The sequence below is a fragment of the Sphaeramia orbicularis genome, chromosome 16, assembly GCF_902148855.1.
Source record: "Sphaeramia orbicularis chromosome 16, fSphaOr1.1, whole genome shotgun sequence".
Taxonomy (NCBI): domain Eukaryota; kingdom Metazoa; phylum Chordata; class Actinopteri; order Kurtiformes; family Apogonidae; genus Sphaeramia; species Sphaeramia orbicularis.
In genome coordinates, this window is record NC_043972.1 from 55,571,084 (window position 1) to 55,594,779 (window position 23,696).

At 39.1% G+C, this 23,696-nt stretch overlaps 3 protein-coding genes and 1 pseudogene across 3 annotated transcripts in view; 3 read left to right on the forward strand and 1 right to left on the reverse strand.

Moving 5' to 3' along the window:
- Window positions 1–23,696, forward strand: part of LOC115436241 (NLR family CARD domain-containing protein 3-like) — a 1,147,354-nt gene that overhangs the window by 1,020,704 nt on the left and 102,954 nt on the right. The gene's annotated exons all lie outside the window — the stretch shown is intronic.
- LOC115436275 (zinc finger protein 664-like) overlaps window positions 1–23,696 on the reverse strand; it is a 1,196,486-nt pseudogene that overhangs the window by 543,916 nt on the left and 628,874 nt on the right.
- Window positions 1–23,696, forward strand: part of LOC115436287 (zinc finger protein 431-like) — a 676,852-nt gene that overhangs the window by 523,174 nt on the left and 129,982 nt on the right. The gene's annotated exons all lie outside the window — the stretch shown is intronic.
- Window positions 9,923–23,696, forward strand: part of LOC115436247 (protein NLRC3-like) — a 34,491-nt gene continuing 20,717 nt past the window's right edge. Inside the window, exons 1-3 of the mRNA XM_030159044.1 lie at window positions 9,923–10,066; window positions 11,468–11,564; window positions 19,663–19,780. The gene's annotated coding sequence lies outside the window, so the exon portion shown is untranslated. The remainder of the gene's footprint in view (window positions 10,067–11,467; window positions 11,565–19,662; window positions 19,781–23,696) is intronic.

The following is a 23,696-nucleotide window of genomic DNA, read 5'->3' on the forward strand; positions in this document are numbered from 1 at the left end:
GGTCAGGAAACAGCAAGGCACTGTTACATATGTTTACCAATAAAGGGTCTGTGTTAATCTTGAATTTTTTGTCTTCTTTCTTAAAAGACATTAATGATATTCTTGTGTTATAATGTGATTGTGCCATCAAATATTGTATGGATTGGGGACATGCTTTTGCAAGACTGACAGAAATTCAAAAATATATTTACAAAAAAACAAACAGAAAAAAGTTAAATGCTTGTGCAACTAGGAACTGTTAGGACAACAGTTACAAAGAACAAAATGCTGGTGAAACTGGGAAGAGGGTTTGGATGTTTAAAAGATTTTTATTTAAAAACAAAATCCTTTCGGTACACTTGGGCTTCAGTCTGTTTCTCTTCTTGCTCACTACCTCTCCAGCAGGTTCACCCCCCCCCCCACCCCCGGACAGCTTTCCATCAGGTCCAGGTGGAAAGCTATGGGGGTGGGGGGGGTGAACCGGTACACCAAGACACTCCTCCACAGATCTAGTTCTGACTAATGCGTTCCATCAGGTCCGACAAATAAATGAATCCACATTTGCACTCTTCTGCTGTTTATATTTTCTTTAATGCTGTTGAATGTCATTTTATTTGACTTCATTAATGCCAACTCCCATCACCGCGGTCGTGCCCTGTCAGGAAGCAGGGCTACAGGCTCTGAGCGCCGGTGTGCTTGAGGGGCTTGATCCGTGCACGAAGCGGGGCTTGGTTCTCCGTAATCGGAACCGGTTACGAGAACGGAAACAACTTCACGCTCCCCCGAGAGGCTTTCAGCAGCACAGATAGAAGGAGCTCCTGCCTGGACCAGGGACCACTGTCCCACTGACAGAGAAACAGAGCCCAATTTTATTTTTTTCAGGAAACAGTATCTCGTAAACTCAGAAAAACAGAGCTTTTTTTTTTTTTTTTTTTTTTTTTTTTTTTTCGGAAAACAGTATCTCGTAAACTCAGAAAAACAGAGCTTTTTTTTTTTTTTTTTTTTTTTTCGGAAAACAGTATCTCGTAAACTCAGAAAAACAGAGCTTTTTTTTTTTTTTTTGGAAAACAGTATCTCATAAACTCGGAAAAACAGAGCTTTTTTTTTTTTTCAGGAAACAGTATCTCGTAAACTCAGAAAAACAGCGCCGACTTTTTTTTTTACGTATTTTTTTCTCGTAATTATGAGACAATTATCTCATTAATTCAGAAAAACAGAGCCGAAATTTTTTTTTTTGTGAATGCAATTCGCTTCCGTACTAATGACTATCTGTTCATCAAAAACATTCAGTTTGTTCAAATTAGAGTTTTTAATAAATATTGCTAATGTTTCTACTGGTAGGATGAATAAAAAGGGACAGATGTTGCATCCTTGTTAGACTCCTCTGTTAATGGTGAAATGAGGGGAGGTGCCCTGACAGAGTCCTACTGAGCTGGTTGTGTTATTATAAAAACACTTGATAATGTTACATAATTTTGGACCAAAGCCAAACAGATATCAAACTTTAAACAGAAATTGGTGTTCTAATGAGTCAAAGGCCTTGTAGAAGTCAAGTTACAGAAGAAATCCTTCACCCTCAAAAGTCCTGAACTAACCTGATATTGTTATGTATGGGTCTGTTGTTCATAAAGCCAGATTGACTTTCACTAATTACATGGTTCCTTTTAATCTGTTAGTGTAAATGTAGGTTTGTATTTTAGAATCATTGTTTAGAAGTGTGATTGGACAAGAATTGTCAAAGAATTTTTTTTTTTTTTATCTTTTCCTGGTTTTGGAATGAGTGTGATGAGGCCTTGTTGGTAGTTGGCAACAACAGATTAGATATACAGGGTGGGGAAGCAAAATTTACAATGAACATTTAGTTGTTTTTTCTCAGCAGGCACTACGTCAGTTGTTTGAAACCAAACATATATTGATGTCATAATCATACCTAACACTATTATCCATACCTTTTCAGAAACTTTTGCCCATATGAGTAATCAGGAAAGCAAACGTCAAAGAGTGTGTGATTTGCTGAATGCACTCGTCACACCAAAGGAGATTTCAAAAATAGTTGGAGTGTCCATAAAGACTGTTTATAATGGAAAGAAGAGAATGACTATGAGCAAAACTATTACGAGAAAGTCTGGAAGATACTATTAAAGAAGAATGGGAGAAGTTGTCACCCGAATATTTGAGGAACACTTGCGCAAGTTTCAGGAAGCGTGTGAAGGCAGTTAGTGAGAAAGAAGGAGGACACATAGAATAAAAACATTTTCTATTATGTACATTTTCTTGTGGCAAATAAATTCTCATGACTTTCAATAAACTAATTGGTCATACACTGTCTTTCAATCCCCGCCTCAAAATATTGTAAATTTTGCTTCCCCACGCTGTAGCTTCGTTAAAGACCCAATAAAGAATATTTCTGTGTGAAGTCCAAAAGTGTTTGTAAAAGTTTGAAGTTACTCCATCCAGCCCAGGAGATTTTTCTAGTTTTACGTGCATGACAGCTTTGTCTAATTCTTTTTTTTTTTTTTCTTTTTTTTTTATTAGTGATACAGTTAACAGGACATAGTGGACAGAAAAACAGCAACAACACATAAACAAAAGGAAAAACAAACAAATAAATAAATAAAAAACAACAACAACAAAGTATTGACAAACAACAACAATGACAACATTATGTTACAATGAAAAAGATAAATATAAAGAACAACTAAACAATATAGTTTAATTAGGGTTGATAAGGAAAAGGGGAAGAGGGGAGTGTGAATGAAAGTGTGTGTGGGGGGGTGAGAGGGAAAATAATAATTATTGTACTAATGTTAATGATAATAACAACAACACAAAAATATATAATAATAATAATACCAATAATCTAATTTGCTGGTGTTATTGTGGCGGTGGGAGGCAGTCACAATACAACAATAGGTTAAATAATTTAATATTTATAACAATGTGTTTATATCAATTACTATCATTTTAAATTTACATGAATTAATTTCAATTAATATGGCTATGGGGGTGGAGCCTAGCACACAGAGCCCGAGGAGGGGAGCACACCATCCACCCCCCACATGACCCCCAGCAACACAGCCACAGCCCAGGGACCAGACCAGCTTTGTCTGATTCTTTGACTGTAAAGTCTTTGTCGCACTTATCTCTAAGGTCACTGTCAGTTTGAGAGGTGAAATCTTTAATTTGATCTAGAAAGGCATCAGCGTCATATTCAGAGTAGGATGAGTTGTATAAATTTTGGTAGAATGCACTGATTTCTTTGGTTATTAGTGCTGGATCTGTGCACTCCTGTTCATTTATCATCAGGCTTCTGATGGAGTTTTATTCTTGACATTTCTTTTGTAGTCTATAGAAATATGCTGATTTTTTTCCCCCTTCTTCAGTCCATTTAGACCTCAGGGTTATGCTTCTCGATCTAGTTGAGGTTGTGAGGATGCAAGTTTGATTTGATCATTCTCAGTTAGAGTTGTGCAGCTGCTCCATCTCCAGTACATCCCTCTGGTCTGCAGGTCTCTGTGTCACAGCCCGTAAGCGTCATCAGTGTGCAGCTGCTGTAGGGAGTTGTACCGCTGGAAATATCGTGAGACTGGCCCGTTCCAAGCTGGATAGAAAATGTGGAGCAGATTCCAGCCTGTTTGGACCACTTCAGGGGATCTCTGCTAAACCCAAAATAAAAATGGAGCTTTTCAACGCACAGTCCCAAACCAACAAAGCCTGTCTGATCCATGATCATATTCTGGAGAACAGGGCCGGGTCCTGCCATTGGCCATATAGGTGGATTAGTAGGGCACCAACTGCTGGAGGAGGAGCCACTGGTAGGCAAAAAAAAAAAAAGAGTACTACTATTACTACTAATAATAATAAATAATAGTACTGGTAATGTGACTATTTCTCATGTTCTGTCTTAAAAATAAAAAATAAGAAAATAAAAACAAAGCACAACCCCCCCCCCGTAATTTCTCAGGTGAGAAAGTGTGTGTGTGTGTGTGTGTGTGTGTGTGTGTGTGTGTGTGTGTGTGTGTGTGTGTGTGTGTAGTGATGGCAAAATGAGTCTTTTTGAAGCTCTGACCCTATTTAAACCATTGCATTAAAAAGCAGTACACTACAATCTGTGTATCATTTGTTATTTTCATATTAAAATGATAATCCACAATCGGAAAACGAAAAAATTACTACTTATTTCATTATCCATGTACAAATAAAAAAAAAAACAAGTTCTTTTTCATTCTTTTCATTATGTGCAAAAATTAAAAATTGGAAATAAGCAAGTGGACCAAATGTCGGGTTTCATGTTGACATCTTTTGTCGCGTTTCCACTACGTGGTATTGGCTCGACTCGACTTGGCCTTTTTGCGTTTCCATTATGAAAAATGACCTGGAATCTGGTACCCAGTACTAGTTTTGTGTTATCGCCTCTGCCGAGGTTCCAGGACTGGGGACCAGATACTAAAATGTGATGTGTAAACACTGCAGACCACTGATTGGTCAGGGAGTTGTCTCTGTGACCCGCCGTTTTACAAAAACAGATGCGGAAGTTTACAGTAAATATAGTGGCAGGTTAATCCACATGACAGCCCACAAAACTACACCATGGTTTGTCGAGGAGGTTCAGATGTAAAAATTCAGCATGAGCTTGACGATACAACATGCAACAAGTGAGTTTTTTCAGCATCTCTGAGCAGACGACACAGAAGTAGCCGCGTTGCTATGACATCCAGGTACTGTAACGTCGGTAGTATCCTGTAATGGAAACGGTCTCCAGGAATGGGACCTGGTACCAGAGTCGAGTTGAGCCGAGCCAAGTTAAGCTGGTTTCACGTACTGGAAATGTGGCATTTGATATCCGATTTGGTATGACCCAGAAGTTAACTGAATATTTATCAACATCTTTCAATATTTCTGTTATTTGTTACTTTTTGGTCTCATACAGGAAACACATCTCTTAAGGAGAAACCATCAAATATTGGTTGGCTTGAAAATGTTCTGTCAGTTACCTAACTAATCAGTTTTGTCTTTCTGCTTAATCTGGTTTGAAAGAGATGTTTGTTCTGTTACATTTCATTGCATTTCAGTAACCACCTCTTCTGGTGTTTGTGTTTTGATGTAGAAAGAAGACAAAGGTGGATTTTAAGTGAAACATAAAAGTTGTATTTGGACAAAGACAAAGATCACCTGATTCCAGCAAACATGGATGGAAAGCCCGCCTGTGACCATTGTGGGAAGAGTTTCAGCAGAATGAGTGGGCTTAAAAGACACCAACATAGCCACACTGGAGAAAGACCATATGAGTGTGACCAGTGTGGGAAGGCTTTCACCACAGCATATGACTTAAAAGTTCATCAACGCATCCACTTTGGAGAAAGACCATATGACTGTGATCAGTGTGGGAAGACTTTCACCCAAATGGTTGGGCTTAAGGGACACCAGCAGCTCCACACTGGAGAAAGACCATATGGCTGTGATCAGTGTGGGAAGACTTTCACCCAAATGGCTGGGCTTAAGAGACACCAGCGTATCCACACTGGAGAAAGACCATATGGCTGTGACCATTGTGGAAATGCTTTCATCACAGCAGATTACTTAAAAATCCACCAACACATCCACACTGGAGAAAGGCCATATTACTGTGACCAGTGTGGGAAGATTTTCACCAAAAAGATGGGCTTAAGACCCACCTGCGCATCCACAGAGGACAAAAAACATATGGATGTGAGCATTGTCAAAAGACTTTCAGCACAGCAGATCACCTAAAATGCCATCAACAAAGCCACACTGGAGAAAGACCATAAAACTGTGACCAGTGTGGGAGGACTTTCACCCACATATGTATGCTTAAAGACCACCTACATGGACTTCTGGTAAAATTTTGAAGAGAGTAGCCACATAGTTTTGAGCTCCTGCATGTCGGTTAAAATAGCCCCACTAAAATTGATTGACTTGATATACAAACATTTTATACCTTGTAATGACTGGAAATAATCAATGCAAAAGCCACAGAATCAAGAAATCAACTCAAGAACAGGCTGCAATGTCAACACTACCTGAACGCAATGAGGCTGAACCTGGAGACCACATCAAGATCCTCCAAGCGGGGCTACCAAGCAACAGCAGAGACATAAAAGACCTCCACCTAAACATCAGAGAGGAGCTGCAAGAATTTAAGAACAACATAAGTACAAATGAAAAAAGAACTGACTTTGCTTAGGGAGGCTATTTACCACAAACTCTGAAAAAATAACAAGGAGCTACAAGAGCAGAAGGCTAAGTTAGCCAAAGCTGAGGGCTGCATAATTGAGCTGGAGGAGCAAAATACTGATGCAAACGAAGCACTGCTGAAACTACTAAACCAGACCCAACACAAGCAAAAAAAAAATAAAAATACTGGACCAGGAAACAAGGTCACTGAGAAATAATATCCACATCTTCAGTCTTCCAGAAAAAAACAGAAGGAAACTCTATGATCAACTCCTAAGAACAGAACTGGAGCTTGCTGAGGAAACACCTGCAAATACGGCGCACTCACAGAAGCCCTCCACAAAAGCAGAGCACAGATGTGCCTCTGAGATCAGTAGTAGTCAACTTTCTGCAGTTTGAAATCAAAGAAATGATCCTGATAAAGGTGTTACAGAAGAACCTAAAAGTGGAAGAAAAAAAAGTACAGTAGAGACCGAGAGAAATGTACAAAACACTCTTATTGAAAAATCTGACCAGGGTAAGGATTCAATAAATAACATAAATGTGAAGTGGTAAAAATATAATGACTGGGATACAGTAGAGAGCAATATTTGGTATTAAACAGGCTCCATTTACATAGAAACAAAAAGTTATACATCACTGTGGGAGATTACTCGCATTCTGTGGCTTAAACTAATTATTTAATTCATTACTAACCGACAGAGAAGGGAACAAGTTTAAAAATGTTGAGCACTTCTAGACAGAGGACAGATCTACAAACTGGATATATAACATGGTCTAGGGATGGGCCCTTGTGAGATGAGGAATCCCTGTCCACCCTCCAACAGGGACTTTGGGGTAAGTAGGGTGAGTACCCCAATATGGAAGTTCAATGTTGTTCATATTGTTCATAAAATGTTTCACATTTGCTTTGTTTCGAGTTGCTTGGGTGAACATGCACATGTAATAACTCAGTATAATGGAATATAACAGTCTGAAAATATTGTCACTAAATATAAATGGGTTGAATTCACCTCTAAAGAAAGGAAAAGTCATGACAAAACTGAAAAAAGAGGAGGTTCAAATCATATTTCTACAAGAGACCCACCTATCTAAGGCAGAACATGAAGAACTAACAAAAATATGGCTATAGGAATTCATACGACAGTTTGTATAAACAAAGAAATAGAAGAGGAGTAATAATATCAACATCTAATTCATGGAATTTCTCTGTGAAAAAGAAATCCAAGATAAAGAGGGAAGATATGTCATATTGAAGGGAAAGCTGGAAAATGAAACTGTTATGAATGAATGAATGTTTTTATTATTGTGTCTTGCATAAAGAACATGCCCAGCCCTTACATGGGCTTATAAGACACCAAAAATACAAACCAAAAATCAAACACCAGACAATAGGCACAATGGATATGAACAAAACAAAATACTGACCTATTTAAACAAACACATCTGCCACTTTTTCCAGGCTTTACAAACAAATAATGCCAATTTATATACATTACACCTAAACAACCATTTCATCTTATCATCAGTGCTCCAGAACATATCAGGATTTCGGATACACATATCATCAAACAAAGGGGCTCTCAGTTCATCATATAGAGGACAATAAAAAAGAAAATGTGATTCATTTTCCATTTCCCCCAAATCACACAGTCCACAAAGTCTGTTTTCTTCTGGGGTTTGGGTGAATCTCCCAGTTTCTAAGACCAAGGGAAGGATTCCTGTTCACAACTGAGCAATTAGGGACCTTTGGTTCCTGGTCAAATTTGTGCTGACATAAAATTCTGTTTCATATGTGTTTTTTAGTTAAATGTATGTCCGCAGCTTCGGTTTAGTCAGGATCCCATTCATCCATTTTTCGTTAAAAGCAGACATTAGGTTCGCTCTGATCTTATTAATACTACATGAAAGGTTGTTGTGAAATATATATTGTAGTTGTGCTTCTGCAAAGACAGCTCTGACCTCTGCCGCCCAAGGGGACCTTGTCTTACTCCAGCCAAATACTTTTTTGGTTATTCGATTATCTGACATATTAATAATTCGATTCCATAATCTAACCATTTCACATTTTCTTTGAATTGCACCAGGAACCCAACCCATGTCACCCTGCGCTGCCAAAACTGGGACAAACTTATGAACCCCAAGAAAGCAGTGGATGGCTCTGTTTTCAACAGCATCTAAAGCTGGACATTGTTTGGCCCCCCATACAACTGCAGCATAGTTTAGAACAGGACATACACACGCATCATACAACTGTGAATATGTTCCAAACCAAGGTCTTTACAGACTCTCGGCTTGTTTATGACAGAACCCAGGGCTGTGTTGGCTGAAGCAGCTAACATTTTAATTCCAAACTCTGGTACTCTGGTAAATTTGTACGACCCCCAAGAAGTGATAAGGAATTTTTTAGATCTATTTTGAATATAACAGGAATGGAAACTGAAGGCATATTAATTTACGGAGGAGATTTCAACATAGTGATAAATCATAAATTGCATGCATGTCTTTTGTAAATGTGATCAAATAAGTGTGTTTTGGGAGATGGTGTGTGGAGTGTTACAACAAATAATGGGGGATGAGATTCCAGTGTGCTGTGATGGACTGTATTTGTGGAACTTGTCTGATGAAAGTGTAATGGGAAACCACATATACTTGCTTCATATACTTTTAGTGGTTTGTAAAAAAGTTATTACGAGGAACTGGGGAAAGACAGAACCACCAACAAAGGACCGATGGATCACAATTATTGAAGGAATGTATACAATGGAAAAAATAACTGACAAACTGCAACTACAAGAAGCACAAATGGACAAAAAATGGAATAAATGGACTGATTACAGAACCCAGAATGGAAGGACTGAATAATGTGAATGCACTGTTACAACCCAAGCAAGGTTTGGTTTTGTTGTTGTTGTTTTTGATGACTATGTGTTTATAAAATTTAAATAAAAACTTAAGTGGAAAACAAAAAAAAGAAAACACCTCTGCTTCCTCCACAAACTGAGGAGAGCACAAGCCCCGCCCCCATCGTGTGTGGTACAGACGCTGCTCCGCCTCCTGCCCAAAGACACTACAACACATAGTGAACACAGACAGTAACATCATGGGTGTCCCTCCTCCCTCCCTCACAGACATATTTCACACCTGCCCCACCCACAGACTCCTCCCACTCCCACTTCAGCATCCTGCCTTCAGGGAAAAGGTACCAGAGTCTCCGAGCCTGGTCCACCAGACTGCAGAACACCTTCATCCATCAGGACGCTGAACCCTGTCCACCCCCCCCCCCCCCCCCCCACACACACACACACACACCCCCAGGCTGTAACCCACCCCCACATTTACACAAACACTCTCCCTCAACTGTTGTTTTCACATCAGACTCAGTAGACTTAGATCCTGTGGTTTTGTCCATCAGCTGCTGACTGTCTTCTGCACTTTAAACATGTCTCTACTGTCATATCTGCTGCTATTTGGTTCCATGATGCACCTTCTCACCTCAGAACCAGGACTGGACTGCACTCCTGCTGCTACTGGAAACACACTGACATGGACACTGGACATCCTGTTAGACTTTACTCTTTATACTGTTATTTGTTGTCATTTTAATTTTTTATTTTTTTTTTTAACCTCTTTTTAAATCCATGACATTAAACAAGGTGAGAGAGAAACAGTATCTCAACTTGCTGTATGTTATGCATCTACGTCTATTGAGATTCCAGATCGCCTACTCAGACTGAGATTACCATCAGGACATATCTGACAGACATTCCAACTAAGCTCCTCCCACTGGCGCTGGTGGAACCTGTGTGACCAGGTGAGGTTCTGTTTCATTCCAGGACACAGTTCACCTGAGACACACCAACACTTCGACTCTTCCATCAGCCTTCCACAGGTCAGTTTTCTCTTCTTTCTCTTATTTCAGTCTCATCTTTGTGGAGTTTGATTGGTTCTCCATAAACTTTCACCACTTTAGTGACGTTTAATACTGGTTACCCCACCCCCGAAGGGGATTAATCTGTACAGCTGCTCCTCCACGGATCTAGTTCTGAGTAATGCTTTCCATCAGGTCCGACAAATAAATTAATACACATTTACACTCTTCTGCTGTTTATATTTTCTTTAATGCTGGTGAATGTCATTTTATTTGATTTCATTAATGCCAACTCCAACTCCCACATCCACGCGTCCTGCCTTACAGGAAGCTGGGCTACAGGCTCTGTGCACCGGCTCCTCTAGGGCTTGCACGCCGGTGTGCTTGGAGGGCTTGATACATGTGCGAAGCGGGGCTTGGGGGTCGGAGCACAGCTTGGTTCTGAGTTCTGTAAACGAAACTAGTTCCATGATCAGTAAATGGAACCGGTTACGAGAACGGAACCAACTTCACGCTCCCCCGAAGGGTTTTCAGCAGCACAGGTAGAAGGAGCTCCTGCCTGGATCAGGGACCACTGTCCCACTGACACAGATAAACAGTAGCTCGTTAATTCAGAAAAACAGAGCCGAATTAAAAATTTTTTCAGAAAACAGTATGTCGCTAATTCAGAAAAAGAGAGCAATTTTTTATTTTTTTTTCCCCAGAAAACAGTATCTCGTTAATTCAGGAAAACCAAGCAAAAAAATTTTTTTTTCATAAAACAGTATCTCATAAATTCAGAAAAACAGAGCTTTTTTTTTTTTTCAGAAAACAGTATCTCGTTAATTCTGAAAAACAGCGCTGATTTTTTTTTTTTAACTCATTTTTTCTCGTAATTAAGAGATAATTATCTCCTTAATTCAGAAATACAGAGCCGAATCTATTTTTTTGTGTGAATGCAATATGCTTCTGTATTTTTCACTTCAATCAAAGAAAAAACAAGTTCAAATGCATTTTTTTGGGCCTCAAATTTTGTATTTTTTATTTTTTTGCAGTCAAACATTTTTTTTTGAAAATGTTTTTTTTTTCTCCATTGATATGAAGTTTTTTTATTGAAAATATTTTTTTGATTGAAGTGATATTTTGGGGGATTGAATAATAAAGACACAAATATCCAACCCCTAATATGGCCAAAATACAAAAAGATGACTTCATTCAAAAAAAACATTTTCAATCCAAAAATTTTCTCTTCAGTCAAAGAAAAAAAAATTCAAATGCCATTTTCTTGATTTCAAATATTTTTTGCATTCAAACACTTTTTTTGTTGATTGAAAAGGTTTTTTTCTGATTGAAAGTATTTGTTTTGGTTAAATCACTAAAGAATCAAATCTACCCTCATCTTCCTCTCAGACATGTTGAACCCTTTATGGACCCTTTTCACAGGTCCATTCCTCCTGCAGACTGAGGGAAGTCTGGGATTTTACAGACCGGGTCCTGGTGCTGGGTTCCTGTTCCTCTAAATTGGTATTTCCAATGTTGTGTAAGTTCCTTCCAAACTGTAATCCATTACAGATTACTGTTGTTTCAAAGTCATTCCTTCCCCTACACGATTACTGTCTCAGAACTGTAATGCATTACATGACTCCTGGATTACTTTGGAGTTACGTACAGACTCTCATCATAAATGGTCCATGTGCAGTAGAACCCAACCCCCCCCAAAGTCAGTTAAGTACATGTGGACGCAGGGGCGATTCTAGGATCAGAGGTTTAGGGGTGCTGAGCACCCAGAGGGCTGGCTGGCCAGTTAAGAGAAATTTCACTGTTTAGTACATTTTAACGCAATTTCAGACCATCGTTCCTACATTTGTGAAAGAAAAACATAACATTTTTTGGGTTTGAGAAACTCTGTGACTAAAGCATCAAATCTGATTAAAGTTATTTAAATGCTGAGCCACAGTAAAAGAGGAATAGATTAGAATCATAAGAGAAATATACCCTAACCCTAATTTCTGGTGGAAGACAATCCTCCATTTTGATACAGCAGCTCCTCTACATATACATATACATATACATATACATATACATATACATATACATATACGCGAGAATGGTTTTAACTCCAGAGGACTATTAGTCTCAGATCTACCAGATCTACTTCAAAACACTGTCTGCGCATGACAATACATTCACTGTACAGGTTCTATCAGTGGAACATTTAAATCTGTTGTATAAATGTACACAAACCAATATATATGTGGAATAGCACTTCATCATATACCATCAAAACATCGGCAAGCCAGCACTTTTGTCATTTGCTTTCCAATTAATCTGATTAAAATACGTAACATTTAGCACATTTAATCTGAGGCAGATAATTTCTAAAAAACTGTAGACCAGTGTATATGTTCAGTGTCTCTCTGCTCTCCTCTCTCTCTTTGTGCTTTAACCAAAAGGCAAATAACCAAACAATGTGTTTTATATCTAATAAGAAATATAAACTGGTACATTTATCCAACTTATAACATCATTGTAATCGAATATTTGGTTGCTGTGGAAAATGAGGTTACACAAGTTGATCTTACACTCTTACCTGAATCTGGCTCTTTTTTTTCTTTTTTTTTTTTTTTAGACAAAAAACAAAAAAACAATCGTATGTTCCTGTCCACACACACACTTGGAGTTAATGTTCATCCAGTCAGATAAAGTCAGTCTCTCCTTGTCTTTAATCTGAACACATGCACAGACACAACAGCAGCTTCTCTCAGTCCAGTTCAAACAGAGGACAGAGGTGGACTGAACCACATGGAATGTTTCCTAGCTAGAAAAAACATCAGCTAACTCCCACCTAACAGCATAAACAGTGATCTACGTTTCAATGCAGCAATAATAGGAACTGGTGATGATAATAATGTGTTGGTATTAAGTGGTAGAAGTAAACAAAGGTTCTGGTTTAAATCAGGTACTTCCTCCACTACTGAACCCAACTGTAGAAGGCAGCGCCTGTGCACTGCTCTGTACAGGTGGAGCCAAGAGTCCAATTCAGGGAAAGGGAGGAGAGATGGAGTGGATCAAACCATTTTCGAGACTAGATGGGTGGGGAGTGCTTTATTTTTGTTGTTAAAATATTATGTTTCAATTGTGTACTGTATATGGGTTTGACATTTTTCTAGCATGTTAAGAATGGACATGAAGTAAAGAAGAAAAAAGAAAAATTTCAGCAACCTTAAAATATTTTAGGGGTGCTGAGAATGAGTTTAGGGGTGCTTCAGCACCCCCAAAAATGGGCTGAAGGTGCCCATGTGTGGACGGATAGCCCAGTAGGTAACGCTATGGTCTACGATCCCAGCAGGAACTCTTGCTTTTTTTCCAATGCTTTATATGTTCAGTCAGGGGGCGGGGTCAAGGATTCCCGGAGATAATTGATATAGAATTCTAACTGGTGGTAGAAACGTTAGCTTGTCACTGCTGATCACAGGGGTCATGCAAACTAGCTTCTGTAAACCAGGGTTAGGGTTTGTAAGGAGCATACGTCCATGTGGACAATGGACTGTCTTCTGACGTCTTCACCCATTGGCTGAACACCAACAGGAAACAGAACTTTACTGACACATGTTTGGTTCCTGAAGGTCTCACAGTCTGGCTGGTTTTGCTTTGTTTTTTTTTAATTTGAGCGAATAAATTATGGGTGAAAAGTGTGTTGTAAGAAAAGCTCCATTGAACATATACCGAGTCAAATATGATGGAAAATGGATCAGTAATGCCTGACATTACTGCATTACAGCAAAAAGGAATCTATTACTGTAATGGATTACTTTTGTAACACTTTACTCCCAACACTGGTTATTTCACAGAAATGAAAACTCTTATTGGATGATCAAACACACTGACCTTTGACCTCTGATGTCACCCTCAGTGGTCAAATCTAAACCAATCAACTGTTGGGTCCAGATAAACCACATGCTCAGGTTTGAGTCCAGACACTGAAACCTACAGAACATTAGTGTCAGAGAGAGAGAGACAGAGCGAGAGAGAGAGAGAGAGAGAGAGAGAGAGAGAGAGAGAGAGAGAGAGAGAGAGAGAGAGAGAGAGAGAGAGAGAGAGAGAGAGAGAGGCAGATAGACAGAGAGAGACAGAACATAGAAAAGAACATAGAACAGAAAATAGAACACAGACCTGTACACAACAGAACCTAGAACAGAACAGACAGGCAGAGGCGGTCCATTCTATGAGTGAACTCAGTGGTATCTTAGGGCCCTGTGGTTGAACCTAGAACAGAACCTAGAACAGATGCGGTTGTTCGGGGGCCTTCAGTTACTAACAGCATTATGGTGGAGCGATCGGGAAGTTGATATTAATGTCAACATTTTGACAAGAACATTTTTATTTTGACAAGTCGCAGCTCGCCCAACCGGTCCACCACACCTCAGAAGGTCACAGAACATGTAAAGGAACTGTTCTGCAGAGGATTTACAGTCATGGAGTCACTGCAGGAAAACAAACATGGATGTCAAATGACAGATAAACTATGGCCACACCCACACACTGACCTGAACTGCAATAGACACAATAACCCCCTGAACCCCTGCACAGAACATAGAACAGAGAAAAGAACAGAGAAGAGAACAGAAAAAAAGCACAGAACAGAGAACTAAACATAGAACAGATCATAGAAGAGAACAGAGAAGAGAACAGAGAACAAAACATAGAACAGAAAAGATCATAGAACAGAACGGATAACAGAACACAGAAAAGAACAGAACAGAAAATAGAACAGAACACAGAACAGAGAAGAGAACAGAAAATAGTACAGAACAGAGAAAATAACATAGAATAGAACAGAACATAGAACATAACACAACACAGAACAGAGAACAGAACATAGAATAGAACATAGTACAGAGCATAGAATATACTAGAACATAGAACAGAACATAGAATAGAACAGAACATAGAACAGAACTTAGAATACAACAGAATATAGAACAGAGAACAGAACATGGAACAGAAAAGAACACAGAACAGAACATAGAAGAGAACATAGAACATAGAATAGACTAGAACATAGAACAGAACATAGAATAAAATATCGAACAGAACATAGAATAGACTGGAACATGGAACAGAACAGAGAACAGAACATAGAAGAGAACCTAGAACAGAACTGTGGAGAGGGTGAGCAGCACCAGGTTCCTGGGGTGGGGGGGCATCACAGAGGGTCTGTCCAAGACAGACAACACCACATCACTGGACCAAGAATGATCAGACACACCTCTACTTCTTCCACAAACTGAGGAGAGCACAAGCCCCGCCCCCATCATATGTGTGGTACAGAGGCTGCTCCGCCTCCTGCCCAAAACAACTACAACACATAGTGAACACAGCCACTAAGATCATGGGTGTCCCTCCTCCATCACAGACATATTTCACACCCGCCGCACCCACAGGCTCCTCCCACTATCTCTTCAGCGTCCTGCCTTCAGGGAAAAGGTGCCTGAGTCTCCAGGTGTGATCCACCAGACTGCAGAACACCTTCATCCATCAGGACACTGAACCCTGTCCACTTCCTCCCCCCTTTGCCCCCCCCCCCCCCCCCCCCCCAGACTGTTACCCACCCCCACATTTCCACCCAGACTCCACCTCATCCGTTGTTTCCACATCAGACTCAGTAGACTTCGATCCTGTGGTTTTGTCCATCAGCTGCTGACTGTCTTCTGCACTTTAAACATGTCTCTACTGTCATATCTGCTGCTGTTTGGTTCCATGATGCACCTTCTGACCTCAGAACCAGGACTGGACTGCACTACTGCTGCTACTGGAAATACACTGACATGGACACTGGACATCCTGTTTTAGTTTACTTTTTGAACTGTTCATTTATTCATTTTTCTTAACCTCTTTTAAAATCTATGAGATTAAACAAGGTGAGAGAGAAACAGTATCTCAACTCTGTATGTTATGCATCTATGTCTGCTGACATTCCAGAATGTCTACTCAGACTGAGATTAACATCAGGAAATAACTGACAGTCAAACTAAGCTCCTCCCACTGGCGCTTATGGAACCTGTGGGACCAGGTGAGCTTCTGTTCCATTCCAGAACACAGTTCACCTGAGACACACCAACACTTAGACTCTTCCATCAGCCTTCCACAGGTCAGTTTTCGCTTCTTTCTCCTATTTTAGTCTCATCTTCTGGCACTGTGCAAAGCAGGGGGCCTGGGGGGCTTGAGCCCCTGCCGCTTTGATCCTCTGCCTACAAGTCCCCTTTTTACTCGTTTTTTTTTTTTTTTTTTGTTTTGTTTTTTTTTTCGCAAAAAACTGCATGACTAAAATTTTCGTGACTAAAATTTTGGTCAATAATAAATGTTAGGAGTGGTTTAATTTGGCTGTCACTGGACCTGGTCATGGTGCCCTTTCATCTCTGTCACGCCCCGCCCCTTCCTACTGTGCAACCTTGCGTTTTAGTTGCAACACACACACACACACACACACCCACACACACACACACACACACACACATACATGTAATGCGGTCTGGAGAATGAATGAGGAGGAGGGAAGCTCTGTGATTCCAGGTACGTGAGAGTCCACCCCACTATCTGCCCAAAACATTCACTTGTCTCTTTTGGTCCTGGTCCTATTCTTCAACAACTACAGTTTTGGGGCCAAAAACCGATCGTAAGTGAGTAAATAATTCGATATCATTGTCACGTCATGGAATGAGCTCCCAGACTAGCACACTCTAACAGCTGGGTGCCCACCTGAGTCTGAGTCCTGCTGAAGCACTCACACAGATTTGCTTCTGTTTTATTTCCATAAACTGTTGAGTTTTAGCCGCAAAATTGTAACACATGGTAATAGTCCTCACTTGCTGAAACAGTCACTTTTTCTTCAGTTTTCTCTGTTTTTGCATAATACCTTTAAGTTTACTCTGAGCTCTAATGAACATCTACATGATCAGTAAATTAAATATAGGGTAAAGGAAGTGATTTACACTGAAAAATGCAAAACACAGAGGTTTTTATTATAATAAATGGTGATAAATCACATAAGAAACGTTAAAAAGAGAGAAAAAAATCATTTAGAAGCTGCCATAAAAGTACCACTGGGTCTTAACGGGTTAAAAATGTGCTGAAGTAATTGATTCTGCTAAACTGATATAAAATTGCATAAAAAGAAAACACATCCAAGTCTTCTTCTTATCCAATACCTAAATCCGGCCCTTTTGGTGTACAAGAGTCATAAAACTTATGTAAAATCCCCCGACTCTTTCATCAGTGCCAACACTTTGACATTTCTGGTTTTGTTTCAGAAACTGCTGGATCGATTATCAGAATATCCGTGTTCGCCTCAAACATCTTGAGTGAATCTTATTTGAAATAACCACAAACCTCCACAAATATTCCCATCAACCTGGTCAATATTAAATGATACAGCTAGAAATACTACAATCTAAACTTTATTATTATCATGTAATGTTAAATGGTTTGGCTTGGGTTAACACTTCCTCTACATGGTTATTTCTTAACTGTGGAAAACCTAAATATCATCATAAATATGTCCTATAATGAAAAGAAACTAAATATTCAATGTTTCGCTGTAAAAGTAGGTGTAAAACCAGATGTAAAATGAAGGCATTTCTAGTTATTAACATTCACTGTCATGCTTTTATACATAATTTAACATCTGTTTTTAAGAATTTGTCTTGGACTTACACTGCAAAAATCCAAATCTTACAAAGTGTATTATTCTCATTTACTAGTCCAAATATCTCATCACACTTAAAATAAGACAGAATCACCTACAGAGTAACTTGTAAGGGAGATAAAAGAACTTATTTTTAGACAATAGATCTAGAAAATCTTATTTCAAGAAATCTTACCGAGATAATTTTCACTTGTTCCATTGCCAGATTTTTTTGGTGAACTGAGCAAAAAAAATCTTGAATTAAGCAAAAAAATCTGCCAATGGAACAAGTGAAAATGATCTTACTAAGATTTCTTGAAATAAGATTTTCGAGATCTATTGTCTAAAACCAAGTCCTTATATCTCACTGAAAAGTTACTCTTTAGGTGATTTTGTCTTATTTTAAGTGTGCTGAGATATTTTGACTAGAAATGAGAAAAATACACCTGGTAAGATTTAGATTTTTGCAGGGTATTAACACACAAAAACTTCTACACATTACATCTTTATTTCCACTTAGATAGAAACTGAACATCAAAAGAAACTTATCACATATTCTATGTGATGCCATTTCACACCATTTTATTAAATATGAAAAAAAAATTCTTTCTTGTTCTTAAAAAAACATTTAATTAACAAACAAAATACAACAAACAACAAAACAGTGGATGAGTATCCAGAGGATAATGTAAAATATGACAAAGGGTAGTTCAACAAAGTTCACATTTAGCAACAAGCAACATTATTAATCCACAGCAAGTCAAAGATCTCAATCCCATTGAACATCTGTGGGATATTCTTGGTAGATCCGTGTATGCTAGGCGTCCAGCACCTGGCAACCGCCAGATGCTCATCCAGGCCCTTCAGGCAGAGTGGGACAACATCCCCCAGATAGAATCAGGAGGTGAATCCAGAGTATGTGCAGAAGGTGCACAGCCTGTGTTAGGGCTCAGGGAGGACACACCCAGTATTGAGGACATTGATCTGGACCATTTGGTCAATCTTTGACTTGCTATGGATTAATAATGTTGCTTGTTGCTAAATGTGAACTTCGTAATTGGTGGTTATTCATTTTCATGTGCCCTTTGGAAGTTTGAGCCCCTGCCCCTTTATAGCTCTCTGCACGGCCCTGCTCATCTTAATGGTATTTGATTCATTCTCCATAAACTTTCATCAGTTTATTGTCATTTATTTCTGGTTACTCCGCCCCCTGAAGGGGATTAATCTGTACAAGGTTGGGCCAAATTCCCCAGATATATGTTTACTGAAACCACTCCAGTGTTCGATCATTGTGTCACTTGTTCTGCTCAGTTTCAACAGCATCTTCTCATATGCAGCTGTTTCTGTCATTTGAATATGATTTTTATATTTAACAAATATTGAATATGGATGAAAGAGTGGATCAATGCCAAAATAAGGTAAAATAGGTGCGAGGGGCGGGATTTGTTGTGCCTGGCACCACTTGTTACCCCGCCCCCTGAAGGAGAGGGAAGGGGTATTGTTTTTGGTTCAGTTTGCTTGTTTCTTTCTTTGTTTCTTACCAGTTTAGCAGCAAAACTATTAGTTAAATTCAGACCTAATTGGGTTTATAGATTGCCAGTGATCCAGAGTAGATCTGATTACATTTTGTTAAAAGTAGGTCAAAGTTAAAATTTTTAATGAATTTTTAAAATCTTTTTTCTTATGATTTACTTATAATGGGCAAAATTTCATGTCTATAAAAACATCAATTTTGTTTCAATTTACTTCAGACTTGGCACATATATAGAGGCAGTTGATATACTGACATCAGCACATGCATAGACATGATGACATCAGCTGGATCGATGCCAAAATAAGCTACAATATGTGTGAGGGGGTGGGGTTTGTTGTGCCTGGAGCCACTGGTTCAAACTGGTTTTGGTTGGAGTTCAACCATTGGATGATGTTCCATCGGCTCCATTTGTCTTTGTAGATTCAGGAAATCCCCTCCGATGTCTGACTGGGACAATCATGTGAGCTGAAGTCGTCCAGAACAGGAGTGAGTTTCACTGGACCACTGGGGACATTTCCATTACAGCGTCATTAACACAGTGAGTCTGTCACAAACTCAAATGTTTGTTGTTGAAATGACGCTGACAGAGCAGAACCTTGTGCAGTAGAACCTGAACAGAACACATCAAACACATGTTCAACACACAACATGGATTTTCTCCCACATTTTGTTGAAGTGGACTCACAAAGCACAGTCGACTGATACTAAACAACACACTGTTGGTGGACGGACTCGGGGTCAAAGGTCGTCCTGAACCCAGTCCAACGGTCACGGCCTTCACAGAGGGTTCAGGTCTGCCTTCAGGTCACTGTTGATGTTATTGACATCCCACAAAACCGCATCATTTCCCCGTGGTGTGTATTTGAAAACGCATCTAATGTTGTCTGTGAATAGAAATGCAGTCATTTGAAGGGTTTGTGCGGATCGATAGGATGGAGACGGAAGACAGATTTACACCACATACCTGGACTTTGACAAACGGGGACTTCCTCCTTCTAGACACACATTCCTATGTTCAGCGCCACTGGTAGAGACACTTGTCACTCGAACATGTCTGACCAATGAGGAAGCATCCGCCCACTACAGGATGTGTGGGTCAAAATGTTTCAATAACCCCCCCCCCCCCCCCCCAAAAAAAAAAAAAAAAAAAAAGTTTCACTTCAAAGAAAAAACAAATGCGATTTCTTGGGTCTCAGTTTTTATTTTTTCATTCAAACACTTTCTTTTGTAATTGAAAGTATTTGTTTTTGTGATTGAAGTGATATTTTTGGGGATTGAATAATAAAGACACAAATATCCAACCCCTAATATGGCCCAAATACAAAAAAGATGACTTCATTCAAAAAAATTATTTTCAATCCAAAAATATTCACTTCAATCAAATAATAAAAAGTGTTCAAATGCTATTTTTTAGATTTCAATTTTTTTTTTTTGCATTCAATCACTTTTTTTTCTTTGATTGAAAAGGGTTTTTTGGATTGAAGTGAAGGTTTTTATGATTGAAAATATTTTTCTTTGATTGAAAGTATTTGTTTTGGTTAAATTACTACAGAATCTCATCTACCCTCATATTCCTCTCAGACATGTTGAACCCTTTATGGATCCTTTTCACAGCTCCAGTCCTCCTGCAGACTGAAGGAACTCTGGGATTTTACAGACCGGGTCCTGTTGCTGGGTTCCTGTTCCTCTAAATTGTTACTTCCAATGTTGGGTCAGTTCCTTCCAAACTGTAATCCATTAGTTACAGTTACTTCAAAGTCATTCCTTACCTTACACTATTACTGTCTCAGAACTGTAATGCATTACATGACTCCTGGATTACTTTGGAGTTACGTACAGACTCTCATCATAAAGGGTGCGTGTGCAGTAAAACCCCACCCCGCCAAAGTCAAATAAGTACATGTGGATGTGGATGGATAGCCCAGTAGGTAACACTATGCTCTGCAATCCCAGCACCAACACTTGCATTTTTTTTCCCCAATGCTTTCCATGTTCAAGCAGGGGGCGGGGCTAAGGACCCTGTAGATCAGGGGTCTCAAACTCATTTTCTTACAGGGGCCACATTCAGCCCAATTTGATCTCAAGTGGGCCGCACCAGTAAAGTAATAACATAATCTATAAATAATAACAATTCCAAATTTTTGTCTTTGTTTTAGTGCAAAAAAAAAAAAACAACAAAACATTAAATTATGAAAATATTTACTTTTGTAAACTATCCAAACAAAAAAGATGTGAATAACCTAAAAAAAACCCAAAAATTTCTTAGAAAAAAATAAGTGCAATTTTAACAATATTATGCCTCAACTTAATCGTATATGTGCATTATGGATCAGATCTAAAAAGACACTGAACACTTAATAACAGGCAGAAAACTGTTAAAATTGTGCTTAATTTTCTTTAAAAATTTCAGATTATTCACATTTTATTGTTAAATGATAGTTTGTAAATGTAAATATTTTCATAATTTAATGTTATTTTTTACACTAAAACAAAAACAAAAATTTGAAGTTGTCATTATTCATAGTCATGATGTAATATTATTTTTTTCACATCAAACTGAAAGGAAAATATGGAGTCATTATTTTCTGTAGGTTATTAAGCTGTTATTGTTTTACTGTAGATCATATTGGTCTGTATGTGGAACCTGAACTAAAACGAGTTCCACAGCCTTGACTGTGGAAGTTTTACACTTTGCAAATTCATCCAATGGGCCACATTGGAACCTTTGGCGGGCCGCATTTGGCCCCCGGGCCACATGTTTGAGACCCCTGCTGTAGATGAATCCATAATTAATACAGAATTCTAACTGGTCGTAGAAACGTTAGCTTATTTTGTCACTGCTGATCACAGGGGTCATGCTAACTAGCTTCTGTAAACCAGGGTTAGGGTTTGTAAGGAGCATACGTCCATGTGACCAATGGACTTTCTTCTGACGTCTTCACCCATTGGCTGAACACCAACAGGAAACAGAATTTTACTGACACATGTTTGGTTCCTGAAGGTCTCATGGTCTGGCTGGTTTTGTTTTTTTTTTTTTTTTTTCATTTGAGCGATTAAATTATGGGTGAAAAGTGTGTTGTAAGAAAAGCGCCATTGAACATATACCGAGTCAAATATGATGGAAAATGGATCAGTAATGCCTGACACTACTGCATTACAGCAAAAAAGTAATGCATTACCGTATTACTGTAAACTGTACTGCAATTACTTTTGTAGTATTACTCCCAACACTGGTTATTTCTCAGATATGAGAACTCCTATTGGATGATCAAACGCACTGACCTTTGACCTCTGATGTCACCCTCAGTGGTTAAATCTAAACCAATCAGCTGTTACGTCCAAATGAACCACATGTTCAGGTTTGAGTCCAGACACTGAAACCTACAGAACACTAGTGTCATTAAAGGCTCTGTCCAGGTTTCCACTGGAGAACATGAGCAGTGAACACAGTTCAGAATCACAACCTGCTGTTTCTCATTTATCGGTGATTCATCCGCCTCCTCTGGTCATGTGACCTTTGGTCATTAGACCTCTGGTCTGGACTGGTTTAGTCCTTCAGGTTTTAATGGAAATCTGAATAACTCTGATCACATGGTCATCTGTCATCATCATCGCCATATTTTCTTCCTAGACTTTGAGAATCAGCTGTGCTTGTCCTTCCCTTCAGGTCCCATCATCAGCTCCAGGAGGCCATCTAGTGGTCTGACAGTAGAACTACAGCACAACAACACACACACACACACACACACACACACACACACACACACACACACACATAGAATAGAATAGAAGCTTTATTTGCCATTGCATAATAAATCCAATGAAATTGCACATGCCCCCCACATAAAAAAAAAGCACAAATAACATTCATACTACATTCTTCTCACTCATAAATACATTCAATATTGCACAACAAACACACCGAAACACATCAGTACTAAAATATTACTATATAAAAGTGCAATTATACAAAAAAAAAGTGTCCTCTGGCTTGGATTTTAAAGTGCTGGTGACTATGGTATGTGTTGGTGGTTTAGGGAGTGGATGGCTTTTGGAAAAAAAATTGTTAATGAGTCTGGTGGTATGTGATTTGAGTGACCTGTATCGCCTCCCTGAAGGCAGAAGAGTGAAAAGGTGATGACTGGGGTGGGAAGTGTCTTTGCTGATTTTCCTGGCTCTTGTGTAGTAGCAGGAGTTGGCAATGTCTTGAAGTGAGGGAAGAGGGCAGTCAATGATTTTTTCTGCAGATCTTACAATCCTCTGCAGTGCTGTTTTGTCTGCGACAGAGCAGCCTGCATACCATGCTGTGATACTGTAAGTTAAAATGCTTTCAACAGCAGAGCAACCTCTTGCAGAGGTTGTTTCTTTTTAGAATCCGGAGGAAGTGGAGGCGTTGCCGGGCTTTTTTGATGATGGCTGTGGTGTTTATGGTCCAGGCGAGAGTGTCCGTGATA